This window comes from Podarcis melisellensis (genome assembly GCF_964234715.1).
Source record: "Podarcis melisellensis genome assembly, chromosome: 2".
In the NCBI taxonomy this organism is placed as follows: Eukaryota; Metazoa; Chordata; class Lepidosauria; order Squamata; family Lacertidae; genus Podarcis; species Podarcis melisellensis.
The window spans coordinates 97692844-97707190 of record NC_138529.1 but is presented as its reverse complement, the minus strand read 5'-3'; the positions used below and the strand labels follow the sequence as shown (position 1 = coordinate 97707190).

Sequence of the window (14347 nt, the reverse complement as noted above, 5' to 3'; positions counted from 1 at the left end):
TAGAAGGATCTCAAGTTCTGTACGTGATGGGGATTTGAACCCTGTTCCCTCAGGTCCTAATCCAGCGCTCTAACCATTACACCATGCTGGCCTTGGCTGCCCTCCGCCAATGTTGCCTCTACAGAGGCCTCTTAGCAAATAGGAGGTGCTGCTGGTCTCCTCCCACCCTAGTTACCAACGTATATCTTTATTCCCGCTGTAGATCTTCGCTCACTCCTTCTTATCTGGTCAGGGCAGAAGAGCACCATTTTGTGGTTTGCGTCAGGTGCCAAAATGCCTTTGGCTGCCCCTGCCCCACTGCCATCCCTCCAAATGGTCCTACCCAGTGGAAAATATACCAGGAATCTTTGTTAAAAATGGACTATGTCCACCTTATAAAAATATATTCAATGCTTGCCCCCGCCCTGAGTTTCTCTGTGAGGCAACTATGTTATTGTGAACATTAGAAAAGCATAAAAGACTTAAATAAAACCAGAAGCCCAACTCCCATCAGCACCAGTCAACTTAACAAATGAGGAAGATATGGTTGGATTCTAACAACAACTGCAATGCCACAGGTTAATGACCCTGGATTTAAAGCAGGGTTTCCCAAATTTGGGTCTCCAGCTGATTTTGGACTACAGTTCCCATCATCCCTGACAACTGGTCCTGCTAGCTAGGGATGATGGGAGTTGTAGTCCAAAGACAGCTGGAGACCCAAGTTTGGGAAAACTCTGATTTAAAGGTTAGACTGAATCTCAAGGAAATGTTATCTGATAGTATGGATAGAAATCGGGAGTCAAAGGCCAGCCTGGCTGTTTAGTTCAATGACTTTGTTTTCTGCAGATATGGATAAAGAATAAACTGCCTTGCTGTCCTTTACCGGTGATTGTCCTTGTTTTGCTGGTACACGAAATATTGGAATTTAAAGCGACCATGTGGGCATAATGAATCAAAACTGCATTCAAGTGCTATTGATTTAAATAAAACGACATATAAATCTTCATTTGGAGCCCATTTGCAGAAAATAACTACAGACTCCTCAAAGTCGTAAAATGAAACCAGTTGTAAATATGAAAAAAAAAATCCTTTCCTGCACTTGGCCTCACCCAGAGACTACAAAACGATGTAACAAACTGATACGTGACTTTGTCTTGCCAAAAAAGCAAAAGAGCTTCTGTACTTGCTAAAATTCCATCTTCTACTTGGCTATCAAAGGTGCATAAGCCCTGTCCTTCCCCCCCTTTTTTTCTTTTTTGCATCTGGACTCCTACTGATAAATGGGAGAAGAATTAGAATAACATCATCAATGTACGTGGATTTTTATAGCTTAACACAAGCAGAAGATTGTCCCTACCTTGAAGCCCATATAGTTTACATCGGTAACCTGGGACTCAGCTATACAGCTACAAATAAAAAGTTTTAAGTGTGTTGTAAAGTGCAGTATACAAATGTGAAACTAGATGGCGATGGTGAGCTATGGCAAATTCAATATATTTTTCAAAAAAAAATTTTTTTAAAAAAATTCACAGTGTTTTTTTTTAATATGTGTGTAGATTCCACCTGGTTTGTGAGCATAGGAACATAAGGTTAGAAATCTGATGGTGATGATAAATGTTGTCATGGTGGGATTCATATGCAACAAGATAAAATAAAAAAATTAAATAAATAGATTTTCATAAAAAAGAAACCAGGAAAACAACTGTCCCATATCAGCCATTGGTACCTATTGATAACAAGTTTTCAACATAAACAGGGAAAAGATTTCAGGGGGGAAATCTCCCTGGAAGCAAATTAATAGCTCAACAGCGATTTCTCCCAGCAAAGCAAGTATATGAAAGCAGCCTAATTTGGTGAAAACACAAAAAATTACGTTGGTGATCAGGGATAAACAAGTATTGGGTGATTATATCTCTCTGTTACAATTGCTTTTAATACAACTATTTTATGCTATTATCAACTGTATATTCTTTCTCTGTGTCTCTCCCATCCCTGTGTTTTAAGATGTTCTGTGTTTTAAAAACATATTTTTAGCTTACTGTTGATGTTACTGATCTTTGAATGTTTCTAAATACCTGTTATTAACTGTCTTTTATTGATAATTTTAATGTGTCTGAGTCTTTTGTTTTTTTGTAAACTGCTTAGAGGTTTTAGTATAATTAAGTAGTATATTATTGTTGTTGTTTAGTCATTTAGTCATGTCCGACTCTTCGTGACCCCATGGACCAGAGCACGCCAGGCACTCCTGTCTTCCACTGCCTCCCGCAATTTAGTCAAACTCATGCTGGTAGCTTCGACAACACTGTCCAACCATCTCGTCCTCTGTCGGCCCCTTCTCCTTGTGCCCTCCATCTTTCCCAACATGAGGGTCTTTTCCAGGGAGTCTTCTCTTCTCATGAAGTGGCCAAAGTACTGGAGTCTCAGCTTCAGGATCTGTCCTTCCAGTGAGCACTCAGGGCTGATTTCCTTAAAAATGGACATGTTTGATCTTCTTGCAGTCCATGGGACTCTCAAGGAGTATATAATTTTTGTTAAATAATTAATTAAACAAGATGTGTCGTGAAGCACGATGATCCCACGAAAGTTTTGGAGTCTTGGTGGGGTGATAGAAAACTGGAAAGTAAAATAATCTCAGCAGTGCCAACCCTACTGTTAGGCAAAGTGGGGCGATCGCCTCAGGTGGCAATGCTTAGGTCCTCCTGAGCCCTCTGACCATTCCCCTCTGTCGGAGGGTAGAGCTGTATATTCTACATGGCATGTCTTTGTCCCCATAAACAAACCTACTGCCTCACGTGTGATGGAGGACACAACATCACTGCAAGTACTGAGTTGAGATGCAGGTGCCAGTTCAGTCAACATCTGATGTGGATCGGGAAAGGCTGCCATTTTGTCCTTCACCTCAAGAAACAAGATATCTACGTTATAATAGTATTAGTAATAATTTATTATGTAGACCCTACCCATCTGGCTGGGTTGCCCCAGCCACTCTGGGCAGCTAAAAAGTTGAGCCTTGTTATTATTATTTACTTTTTTTAACACAATTACTACCCGATCTAGAAAACCAAAAGATAGATGTTTTGGTATTAGCTACGCTGCATAATCTTGTTTCATAGCGATTTCAGGAAGCTCTTAAGTTAGCCTCATACCCCACAGGATGACAAATCTGCTTGTTTTTATAAATAGGCTTCCTTAAATGTGAGCCTAAAGAATAGCTCTGGAACATTTTAGGCCAGCCAAAGTTGGCATTCTTCTTTATTATTGTTATTAAGTGCTCCGAGAAGAAGGGAACATTCTGATAAATATTCACAAAGTGAGCCAGATCAATGCATCTTTAGAATGTAGCTGTTTACAAAAAGATGTGGTCATGTGACTCCTGATGTTTGAAACCTGCTATAACTCGATAGATTAATGCCAGCAATATATCATGGGCTGCCGGGATTAGAGAGATGAATATGAATATTTTTATAGCTTCTGGTACAGAACGTACCAGAAGTTTCCCCCCACTGTCCCCTCCCTTCCGTGTCTTTGCTCTCATAGTTCACTCAGCTTTTTATTGCATCCAAAGTTCAACTATAAGTTAAACACATAACTTTTCATTTGGCTTGTAGTTCCAGCAAGGAGAAACCCCACATAAGAGATCCAGAAGCACTCAAACTAACGGAATGTGCACCTTGTTTCCATTTGGAGTTTCTTTGACTTCCCCTTTCATTCCCTGGGCCTTGTTGCTCATTCAGCAGCTAAATCATCATCTCACTGGTATATGAAGTCTGGGTATAAAAACCAACCTCACAACTTCACCCTTGCACTTTCGGATAAACTTATTTCCTGTTTTGCAGGTAGTACCCTGATTCTTCTGTGAATTACATCTGAATTGCACCCAAAGAATTCAAGAGAGATATATAACACAGGAACGGCCCAAGCCGTTTTGCCGCCTGAGGTTCAGGACAAGATGGAGTATTCCCCATTCTGTGCACAAAAACCTGGTACAGTGGTATCTCGGGTTACATACGCTTCAGGTTACAGATGCTTCAGGTTACAGACTCCACTAACCCAGAAATAGTACCTCGGGTTAAGAACTTTGCTTCAGGATGAGAACAGAAATCATGAGGCAGTGGCACAGCGGCAGTGAAGCACCACCTGAAGTGGTGCTTCAGGTTAACAACAGTTTCAGGTTAAGAACAGATCTCCGGAACAAATTAATTTCTTAACCCGAGGTACTACTGTAGTTGAATCGTACTTCAGCACTCGTGATGGAATAGAGTTCTCCACCACACCCCAGAGCAGCAAGGTAGCTTGGGGGCTACAGGGCACACATTTCTAGCCACTGTCCTCCCCTCAAAATTTGCTGCCTGAGGCAGCTGCCTCACTCTGCCTCATGGAAGGGCCAACCCTGGATATACAACTCCTCCCCTTCCAACCAGTTAGGTAGGTTAAGCCCAAGCTCGCTCCGTGAACCTACCGGGGATGTGAACCTTGGTCTCCTCAGCCTGTGACTAACACTCTGCTGCACTGTGCCATACTGGTCTATCTGAATGATTCCAAGTACATCTACAAATGCCTACATGAAACTACTAGAGGGTCCCGCCCCGAATCAAAGCATGTTGCAATGAATATTCTGATGACACCCGCTTCTATCCTTCCATCAAGTTCTGGGGAGGTGGCAGAGCTCTTGAGCTTGACTCTGCAGGCAATGATGAGCTAACAAGCCAAGATCTAATCCTTATAAGAGAGAGATCCTTTTATCAGCAGCAAAGTGGATACAGGATTTGGCATGCAGGCTGTCTGGGAGGGGATTGCCCTCCCCTTGATAATCAGATCTGCAGCTCGGGAATGCTTCTAGACCCAGCATTATTTCTGGCTGTGGCCCAGAGTGCTTTTTGGTAGCTTTGGTAGAGAGCCAGCTGAGACCTTTTCTGGAGATGGCAAATCGGGCCACTATCATGTTCAGGTTAAACTATTGGGTAGGATTCAACTAATGAGTCCCGTCAGTGGAAACCCTGGGCAAGGACTTCCACTTGCACAGCAAGGCTTCCCTCCTCTCCTCCCACTGCACTCCAGCCCCAAATAAAGATGGGGAGGGGGGTTGGGAGTACCCCCAGAACAGTGCATGAGGGATGAGGAGGGGTCATTCCATCTGGCTTGCAATGGAGCAACCTGAAGTTTGCAACGTTGAATTCCTCCCATTGTTATCAACTAGGGTGGATTGCATTTGACAAGTTTGGAAAATGCAGCTACTGTACGATTCTGCTGCATGCTGTAGTTCATTATTATTCCATCTCCACTGCTTCTTAATGGGAATGGAATTTTTGCTTCCTTCTGTGGCTCTCATATCGATTGGAGAACCTGCATCGCATATTTGAACTGGAAGAAATGCTCCCATTTGTGCCAGTGGAGACTTTTTGCATTGCTAAAGTTTGCATATCCTCAAAAAAGGGTTTTCCCCCTCCAACTAAACATTAATTAGGAAGAACTTTTGGATGGTCCGAGTTGTTTGACAGTGGAGCAGAACCCCTTGGAAGGTGATGGACTTTAGTTCATTGGGATCTTTTGTGGGATATTGTAGCAATGGGTTTGCTGCAGACAACCTCTGACAGGGTCAATTCCAAATCTGTTTCCTTTCCTCCCTCTCTTTCCACATTGCCTAATGTAGATTGTAAAAGCTTAAAGGGATGCTGCCTATATAAAATTCTAAGAAGACAGGTATACTGATGGCTCAGTATAAAATATAAACAACAATCACCCTTTTTCTGCAAGTCAATTCTCTGCTTCTTATTCCTCACACCCACCCAGTTTAGTTAGTTCTTTTTCTGGTTTGCAGGAGGCTTATTAAGGTTCTGTGTACAACTGCCTTCTTAAATGGGTAATTGATCCTTTGATAAATGGTTACCGATTCCTAACTAGTCAATTATTTGTTTAAATGGCATGATTTATTGCTACACTCAGAACCTTCTGCGGATGACTTTATAGTGCTGAGTGAATATCTATTCACATTTCCGCCCCAACCCAAGCTGGCATGTTTTCAAATGCTTGATACAATTCATATGGAAATTCGAGGCTTCCCATATATCTGCACACAGAGAGAGCAAAGTGTGGTTTCACTGGCAAGTCTCGGTTAAGTCTTATGAGGCGCGAAGGGGACAGATGTGCAGCTCCCTAAGCCGTTGGTGGATAACAATCTCTCTGGACCCACTGCAAAACACAGAATGCGCACCAGCCTGCATATAAGAAAGGAAGAGGCAGGGGAAATCACTTCGTGTCTGTTTGTTCCCTATGGAACTTGTGAGGTTGAGAGAATGAAAGGGCTTGCAAATACCAAGTGCTGTTCGGTGACAGATGCACTCCATGCAAATCAAACTCTTTAGCAGGCTATAATATTATTAGTGCTATTTTATATATTCAGCGCTGCTGCTCCAGGTTCCAGTACTGCTACTTCGCCTGTGCTTTGGGAAAAGCACAAAAGTGGAATGTAAAGGGCATTTGTAGTGTGTGTGGGGGGGCAGTGTATAAGCATATGAAAGAAAATAAAAATAAATCTGGGGAGGTAACACAATCTTGTTAGGAACATTATGGGATGGGTTTCTCATTTTATATGATGGTGACTAGGGAGAGAGCAGTGGCACAAACCAATAACTGTGGCAAAGGTTTCTTGGCAGTGGACAGGACCAAGCTGCAAGATCGCAAGAGGCAAGGCTCAGGTGTGCAATGAGGCTCTTGTCCTCCCCCAAGCCCCTGCAGAGGAATTAGCTCTTGCACCCATTTCCTACTCAGTTGCATCAGTTTCAATTGGCTGTTGACTACTGCCATTTCTCTCCTCTTTTGCATTGTCTCCATTCCTGGCTGCATTCTCCCCCACACCCTCATTTTGCAGGGGTTGGGGGCACAGACAACATGCTGTGCATACAGGAATTTCCAGGGGCAAACCCTAGTGTTAACAGGCTCAGGTAGCAGACGACGGGGTTGACTTTTGCCAGCAGCTGCCAGTTGGAGGGGGCAGCAGTGGGCTAGGTCAAGGGTGCTCAACTTGTTGCCTTCTAAATCAGGAGTTCCCAAAGTATGTTCTGTTGACCATTGATGGTTGTGAGCTTCATTCAGGAGGTCTGAAACAGCAGCTCTATCTTATTTACTTATTTCATTTCATTTATTTTTATTCTCTTCCTTGCTTCTTATATATCTAATTATGTTTTATTGCATTGAAACCAAGGTCTGCTTGATTCAAATTTCTTGGCAATAGTCCTAGGAGCCAAGATCGTCTGTTGGAGGTCAGCCAGGGGTGGACCGCAGTCTTCCTAGGTTTGTTAGTTGATAGCAGGGTAGGCTGGAATGGCTGGGACATTTCTAGAGCTCCTTGATGTGCAGAAGCCAACTGTTGAAACCATGGGTAGGCAAACTAAGGCCCGGGGGCCAGATCCGGCCCAATTGCCTTCTAAATCTGGCCCACAGAGAGTCTGGGAATCAGTGTAGTGGTTAGGAGCGGTGAATCGTAATCTGGGGAACTGGGTTCACGTCTCCGCTCCTCCACATGCAGCTGCTGGGTGACCTTGGGCTAGTCACACTTCTCTGAAGTCTCTCAGCCTCACTCACCTCACAGAGTGTTTGTTGCGGGGGAGGAAGGGAAAGGAGATTGTTAGCCGCTTTGAGACTCCTTCGGGTAGTGATAAAGCGGGATGTCAAATCCAAACTCTTCTTTACATGAGTAGAATGTGTCCTTTTATTTAAAATGCATCTCTGGGTTATTTGTGGGGCATAGGAATTCGTTCATTCCCCTCCCCAAATATAGTCCGGTACCCCACAAACTCTGAGGGACAGTGGACCAACCCGCTGCTGAAAACGTTTGCTGACCCCTGGTTGAAACTTTTCAGTGAATAGAAGCTGTAAGTGCAGCATGTCAATCAGTTGCTCAAGGCATAGCTGTAGGGGTGATAGTCATCAGTGTTTCACTCACAGTAGGGCCCTTTAAATTAATGAGCATGATGCAGTTAGGTCCCTTAATTTCAGTGGGTCTTCTCTGAGTAAAACCTAGTTGAATACCACCCCATATATATATATTAAAATAGCACAACACATTACAGTTGCTAAACAACCGGCAGAAAAATTATTAAGTCAGAGCTTTCCCAACTTTTCATGTTGGTGACATACCTTTGAGGCACGCACCATTTCATGACACAGTAATTCAGTTTTAATAGCAAACCAGAGGTTAAACTAACCCCTTTCCAGCCCTGGAAGGAGCGTGGGGAGCATTTGCACGACACACCAACACACTGCAGCTGACACACTAATGTGTCGTGACACAGTTTGGAAAGCTCTGCCAAGACCCTCAGCGATTTTCTAGTGGTCCAGGGCAGGGTGGAATTAGGGAGCCACTGCTGTTGGACTCCATCCCATGTCCCAAGATCAGAGATGATGGGAGATGTACTACAACAACCTGTGGAAGGCACACATTGACAGTCCGTGGGGCAAGGTAGACCTGCCTTTGTAGAAGGCAATAGTGTATGTTCGTATGCTTGCGATACTTAACCCTCTGTTCTTTGTAAAAAGTGACACTGCAGTGAAAGAGTTGTCAAATGGAAGGAGCCTGTCGATGTGGTAATACAAGCAAACTTCACGCCACCATTTTAACAATTGCATTGTGTGGTTTCTGACAAGGATTTCCGTGAATTTTCAGATGCCTTAAGCTTTTCTGTCTTTTACTTTCCTTTTTCTTTGCTGATAAAAACACACGATTACTCTTGAGACCCCATGTTATCCGTTTTATCTCGTGCACTTATAAAAAACCTGAGAGAGATTTCCTAGGATCTATATTTCTTTTTCACAGTTCCTATAACAGAGTTGGTAAAGCAGTGGCATGTTGAAATAGCTATCTAAAGTTCAGAGGGGAGATAAAATCTACAGCGACAGGGAAAAGTTCTGAATGTGCTAAGGGATTTATGTATAGGGCTCGCCCCCCCCCCCCGATGTGAATGAGGGATACCACACATGGAAGTGGCTAGTGGGCTCCAGGTTCAGAGGTATCCTGGGAATTCTGAAATGCTTTTGATGTCTCTATCTAGCTAATGTGCACATCATCCCCAGCTTAGGACCAAAGGTAGCCCTTGCTTAACCAAGCTAAAACAGTACAGGCAGCCCTTTCAGGAAAACAACTAAAATTTGGCAGTATTCATCCCCTCAGAAGGTGGTATCATGCCTGCAAATTTCATCTTATTTAGCCATTTTTAGAAGTTATATATGGCTCCTATAAATAAAGAAAGACAACTCTAAAGGTGCCTAGCACAAAAATCCCTGGATCTATTTATCTGGAATTTGGTCAGCTTTATCCACTCAGGTTGGAATAATATACTAGCACATTCAACCCAATTTTGTGGTGGTGGGGTAAAGGTAAAGGTAAAGGGACCCCTGACCATTAGGTCCAGTCGTGGTTGACTCTGGGGTTGTGGCGCTCATCTCACTTTATTGGCCGAGGGAGCCAGCGTACAGCTTCCGGGTCATGTGGCCAGCATGACTCAGCCGCATAGGCGCCGACTCCATGGGGCTTGAGGGGGCCCGAGCCCCCTCAAAAATTCGTTTGGGGGGGCTCTGCCCCCCCAATAATCTCCGGCGCCCCTCCAGCAGAGCGCCATCGCCGCCCCTCCCCCAGCCCAAAATGCACAGGGAGGGGCGGGCTGCATGCCTCCTGCCCTCCCTCCCGAGCAAAAGCTCCACCCAATTTCCTTTGGAGCTGATTAATAGGCGCAGCACGCTCTCCCCTATTCGCTCACGAGGAGGCGGCGCCACTTTATTTGCATATTCATGAGCTTATTTATTATTCATGAGCTTTCCCGGGCCCCCCCAATATTTTTTATAAGTCCGCGTCCCTGCTCAGCCGCTTCTAGTGAACCAGAGCAGCACACGGAAATGCCATTTACCTTCCCGCCAGAGCAGTACCTATTTGTCTACTTGCACTTTTGACGTGCATTCGAACTGCTAAGTTGGCAGGAGCAGGGACCGAGCAACGGAGCTCACCCCATTGCGGGGATTCGAACCGCCAACCTTCCAACTGGCAAGTCCTAGGCTCTGTGGTTTAACCCACAGCGCCACCCGCGTCATGGTGGTGGGGAAACCATGTTCAAACGCACAAAGCTTCAGTTTTCCCAGATAGGACTTGGATGCAAGCTGAATCAGGTAGCATCCAAATTGGTCCAAACACAAATTGGGCTGTATTCTCAAGCAGCAAACCAGGATCTGAACTGCATCTTGTGGCTGGTGTCCTAAACATAGCCTGATGTGTGATTATTAACTGCTGGAAAAACTTTCAGCGGCATTTCCTGGATGCTCAGTAACATGAAACCACCTAATGGCTACTGGCTTAAAATCGAAGGGTGGGCTTGATGGATAGTTGTTCATGCATTCATTCATCTCCCACAGCACAGGTGTGATGCCACCACCTTTGGTGTTTCAGAATCCAACCTCAGGCACCATCTTTTATTAGAAGCCTTTGGCACAGCCTCCTGCCCCCAGTTTCCCTTGCCCCACTGTAGCAAAACCAAGGCTGTTCAATTGGAACAACTGCATCATCATCATACCCCACCCATCTGCAATATCACTTCCCCTGCTTATCCCTGCCTCCACTTATCTCTTTCCTTAGAGTAGGCTGGTCCATTGGGGGGGGGGGGTAATGGGGCAATGCTCCACCAGCTTCAGCCAACTGTCACCTGCCTGCCTTCTTACCTACAACCAGTGATGGAGTGGCTGTACCTTTCTTTGACTCTGACCGAACCTTCTTTCTGTCCTATTGGCTCCAATGGACACCAACAACCACTGCCTCTGTTTACTCTGTGTTGAATTTTGGATTGTAGCCTCTATTGGGGGGGGCAGGATTACCTATTTGCACTCTGTAAAGAACCATGCACAGTAAACAAACAAGCAACCTAATGTATCCCACAACATCCTAAGGTTTTTTTTTCTTTGTTTTTCTTTGTTTTTGGTAGTTTGGGCCTTAACAGGTGGATGTTATCCATCTAGAGATTGGAGTCAATTCTGGTTTTAGTACGGAGGTGCTGCAAAGTTTTGGACCACCTGGAGCAAGAAGCTTATGCTCACACGCACCTGCCACGTGACTAGCTCAGAGACTAACTTTATTAATGCAACCAACTTCCTCATCTCACTGTTATTAAAGGTCATTTCCCCTGAAATTTATAGTGGCGGGGAGAGCGGCAAGCTATATTCTGAGAGTAACGTGATTTCCTCATTACCATTTATAATGCCACTAGCAGGAAGGAGACTCATACATTTCCCAAAGTTGTCACAAATGTGGATGGAGGAATGGACATAGCTCAGAGAGTTTCTTGAAAGGGAGATGACAGATCTTGGAAAGATGCTCTCCTGTGAGCTTCGCGCTTTGCGCTCCTGCAGGTTGGAGCTGGGAGAATGGATGAAGAAGAGGTACTGGCACAAAAAGGAAAGAGCATGCTGGAAACATCTCTGCTCCCATTCATTCTCCTCAAAACCCTGCCCTGCACATTTCAAGTATGTGCTAAATATCCAAACATGGACAGAATTTGCTATTTGTCACCCAACATTTGGCAGATTTTTATGCCATCTAACTGCCGTTTAAATTAATGCCACTTTGTGTGAATGGTATTTCAGTACTTGATGACCTGTCAATATGCACTAATTCCCAGGGATCATTCCACATGGGAAGAGCCCTGCAAAGGTCTGTCTGGTCCACCATCTTGTTTTTAACACTGGAAAACCGGACAGCTTACAGCAGGAGTGGAGAACCAGTGGCCCTCTGGACTACATCTCCCATCATCCCTGACCAATGGCTGTGCTGGCTGGGGCTGATGGGAGTTGGGGTCCAACAGTATCTAGAGAGGCCACAAGTTCCCCAGCCCTGTCTCACAATCCAGGCACAAAGGTACCCTATTTTTCTAGGTATAAGACGCCCCCATGCATATGATGGCCCCTATTTTTGGGGACTCCAAATTAAGAAAACACCCCTCAGCACTACCCGTGTATAAGACAAGCCCCAATTTTAAACCTAATTTTTTGGTTAAAAAAAAGAGCTAGTTTTATACATGGAAAAATATGGTAAGTAGCCTTTCCACATCGTTTGTCCCCAGACTTCAGGAGGTGGAGGAACATAGCTGTTAGCATGTTAGACTGGGAGCAGGGAGGCCAGGGTTCAAATCCTGACTCATCCATGAAGCTCTCTGAGTGACCTTGCACAAACTGCTGTCTTCTCACAGCAGCGCTGGCTCTAGGGGAATCTTCTGGGCTCCTGATGTTGCAGAACTACAACTCTCACCATCCCATTGGCCATGCTTGCTGGAGCTGATGGGAGCTGTCATTCAGCAACATCTTGTGGGCACACTTGGTGTGGAGTCCCTAAGATGGTCGCATGCCGCCTTGTGTGCCTCTTTCCATCTACTCCTGAAGCCAAGCGTATTGCTCTTCTTTCCTTTGAACCACATCAGCGAGAGCAAGAGCCCAGGACCTCCATACACACTCCTAAGACTTGTGCCCTGGGGAGGTCACTTTGCTACTGCAAACCCATCGGGTTGACTTCACTCCATTGTCTCTCAAAACAGACAGATGCCAACAACTATATATGCTCAACATCACCTTGGAAAATGACCTTTCACCAGACACAATGGTTATAGGTATAATGAAAATAACGTGAAGTACCCTTGAACAGCTGGGCTACTTCTCAGGGCCACATAAGGACAACTGTTGGTCAACCTGTTCTGATCAGACCCAGCCAGCATGCTCAGTGGTTAGGGAGAATGAGAGTTGTAGCAACATCTAGCGAGCATCACGTTCCCTGTTCTTCCCAGTGTGGTGTAGTGGTTAAGAGTGGTAGTCTTGTAATCTGGTGAACCGGATTCGCGTCTCCACTCCTCCACATGCAGCTGCTGGGTGACCTTGGGCTTGTCACACTTCTTTGAAGTCTCTCAGCCCCACTCACCTCACAGAGTGTTTGTTGTGGGGGAGGAAGGGAAAGGAGAATGTTAGCCGCTTTGAGACTCCTGAAGGGGAGTGAAAGGCGGGATATCAATTCCAAACTACTACTACTACTACTACTACTACTACTACTCTTCTTCTTCTTCTTCTTCTTCTTCTTCTTCTTCTTCTTCTTCTTCTTCTTCTATATTTCAGAAATGGGGAGCCTCTGGCCCTCCATAGGTTGTTCGACTACAAACTCCCCTCATCCTTGTCTATTGATGGGAGCTGGACTCCAGCAATATTCAGAGGACTACGGATTTCCCATCACTACTCTGCGTCATATTAAACCTCTTTAGTTCTAATACCACCTGTGGACTGGCTTAATGGCGTGCTATTTTCTGCTCTAGCAATCTTGGCCGCCAAAGTGAGTGAGAGCAGACAGTGAGAACAAAGATCTATAAGGCCCCCGCCAAGTTTTTAGTGATAATTCAATCTGATAGCAAACGCGGGGATGAAAACTAAAGATGGAACACAAAAAAATTGAATTCCTTTTTATTTTAATAGCAAGACTGGAACATGGCATATTTTATCTGTCCTCATGACAAAGATTTGCATGAGAATGGCAACACGCTAGGATAGCATCTTATTTCAGGCCCGAGGCTGTAATTTCAAGTCCCTCTTGGCAGTTGGCAGGCAAGCCGTCTGCAAGGAGGGGTATTTAAAATTCATGGCCTCTGCTCCCAGCATTTATAGCATCTTGAGATCACCTTGACGAAACTTCAGACCTGCAATGCTATGCAGAATCTCTTTGCAACTAATTCCACGTAGCTTGTTTTGATGTGTACTACCAGCTGTCGTGTCCTTTGCCACCCCCACCAAATACTTTGCTGGGCATGTACCTGTTGCCATGACCCAGGTGCATGCCATGGGGAGAAGGAGGCCAAACCCAGAGCCCAGGTCCGTGCTCTCCATTTCCCACCTCGCATCGCAGCGGTGGGGAAAGGATGCCCACGCAGCCCAGCCTGGCCTAGTGTGCGAACGCTTGTACACTGGGTGGGACATGTCATGTGACATCACATGACGTGTCAAGTGATGCAATCCCCCCCCAATCTGGGGGGGCAAGTTGGTACCCCTGCTTGAAGGAAGGACTTCTCCTTAGAGAGAAGGCTGGGCCTACAATCTTGACTGAAACCTGCTACCTGCAGCTGGCAGGAGAGTGAGCTGTCGGTGGCTGTGGGGACAGTGTCCTGTGATGGCAGGAGCAGGCAGTTGGGGGCCATCTGCCACGCTTTCCAATTTGCCACCTGAACCACATGGCTCATTGTGCCTCGTTATAGGGCTGGCCCTGGTTTGGAGCCAAAAGAGACTTGAGTAGCAGAAGCTTTGGGGGCAACAGCGATGAAAGGAGGCATGCCAGAGCTATTTGGTATTCAACTGGTAGGACCTGATA

At 45.3% G+C, this 14347-nt stretch overlaps 1 long non-coding RNA gene across 1 annotated transcript; it reads right to left on the bottom strand.

Moving 5' to 3' along the window:
- Nucleotides 1-6149: 6149 nt before the first annotated feature.
- Nucleotides 6150-13914, bottom strand: LOC309362712. Its single transcript, XR_014165089.1, has 3 exons — nt 13665-13914; nt 10681-10811; nt 6150-6194 (listed from the first exon to the last, which is right to left on the bottom strand). It is a non-coding gene; the product is annotated as an uncharacterized lncRNA (long non-coding RNA).
- Between the last annotated feature and the right edge of the window lie 433 nt (nt 13915-14347).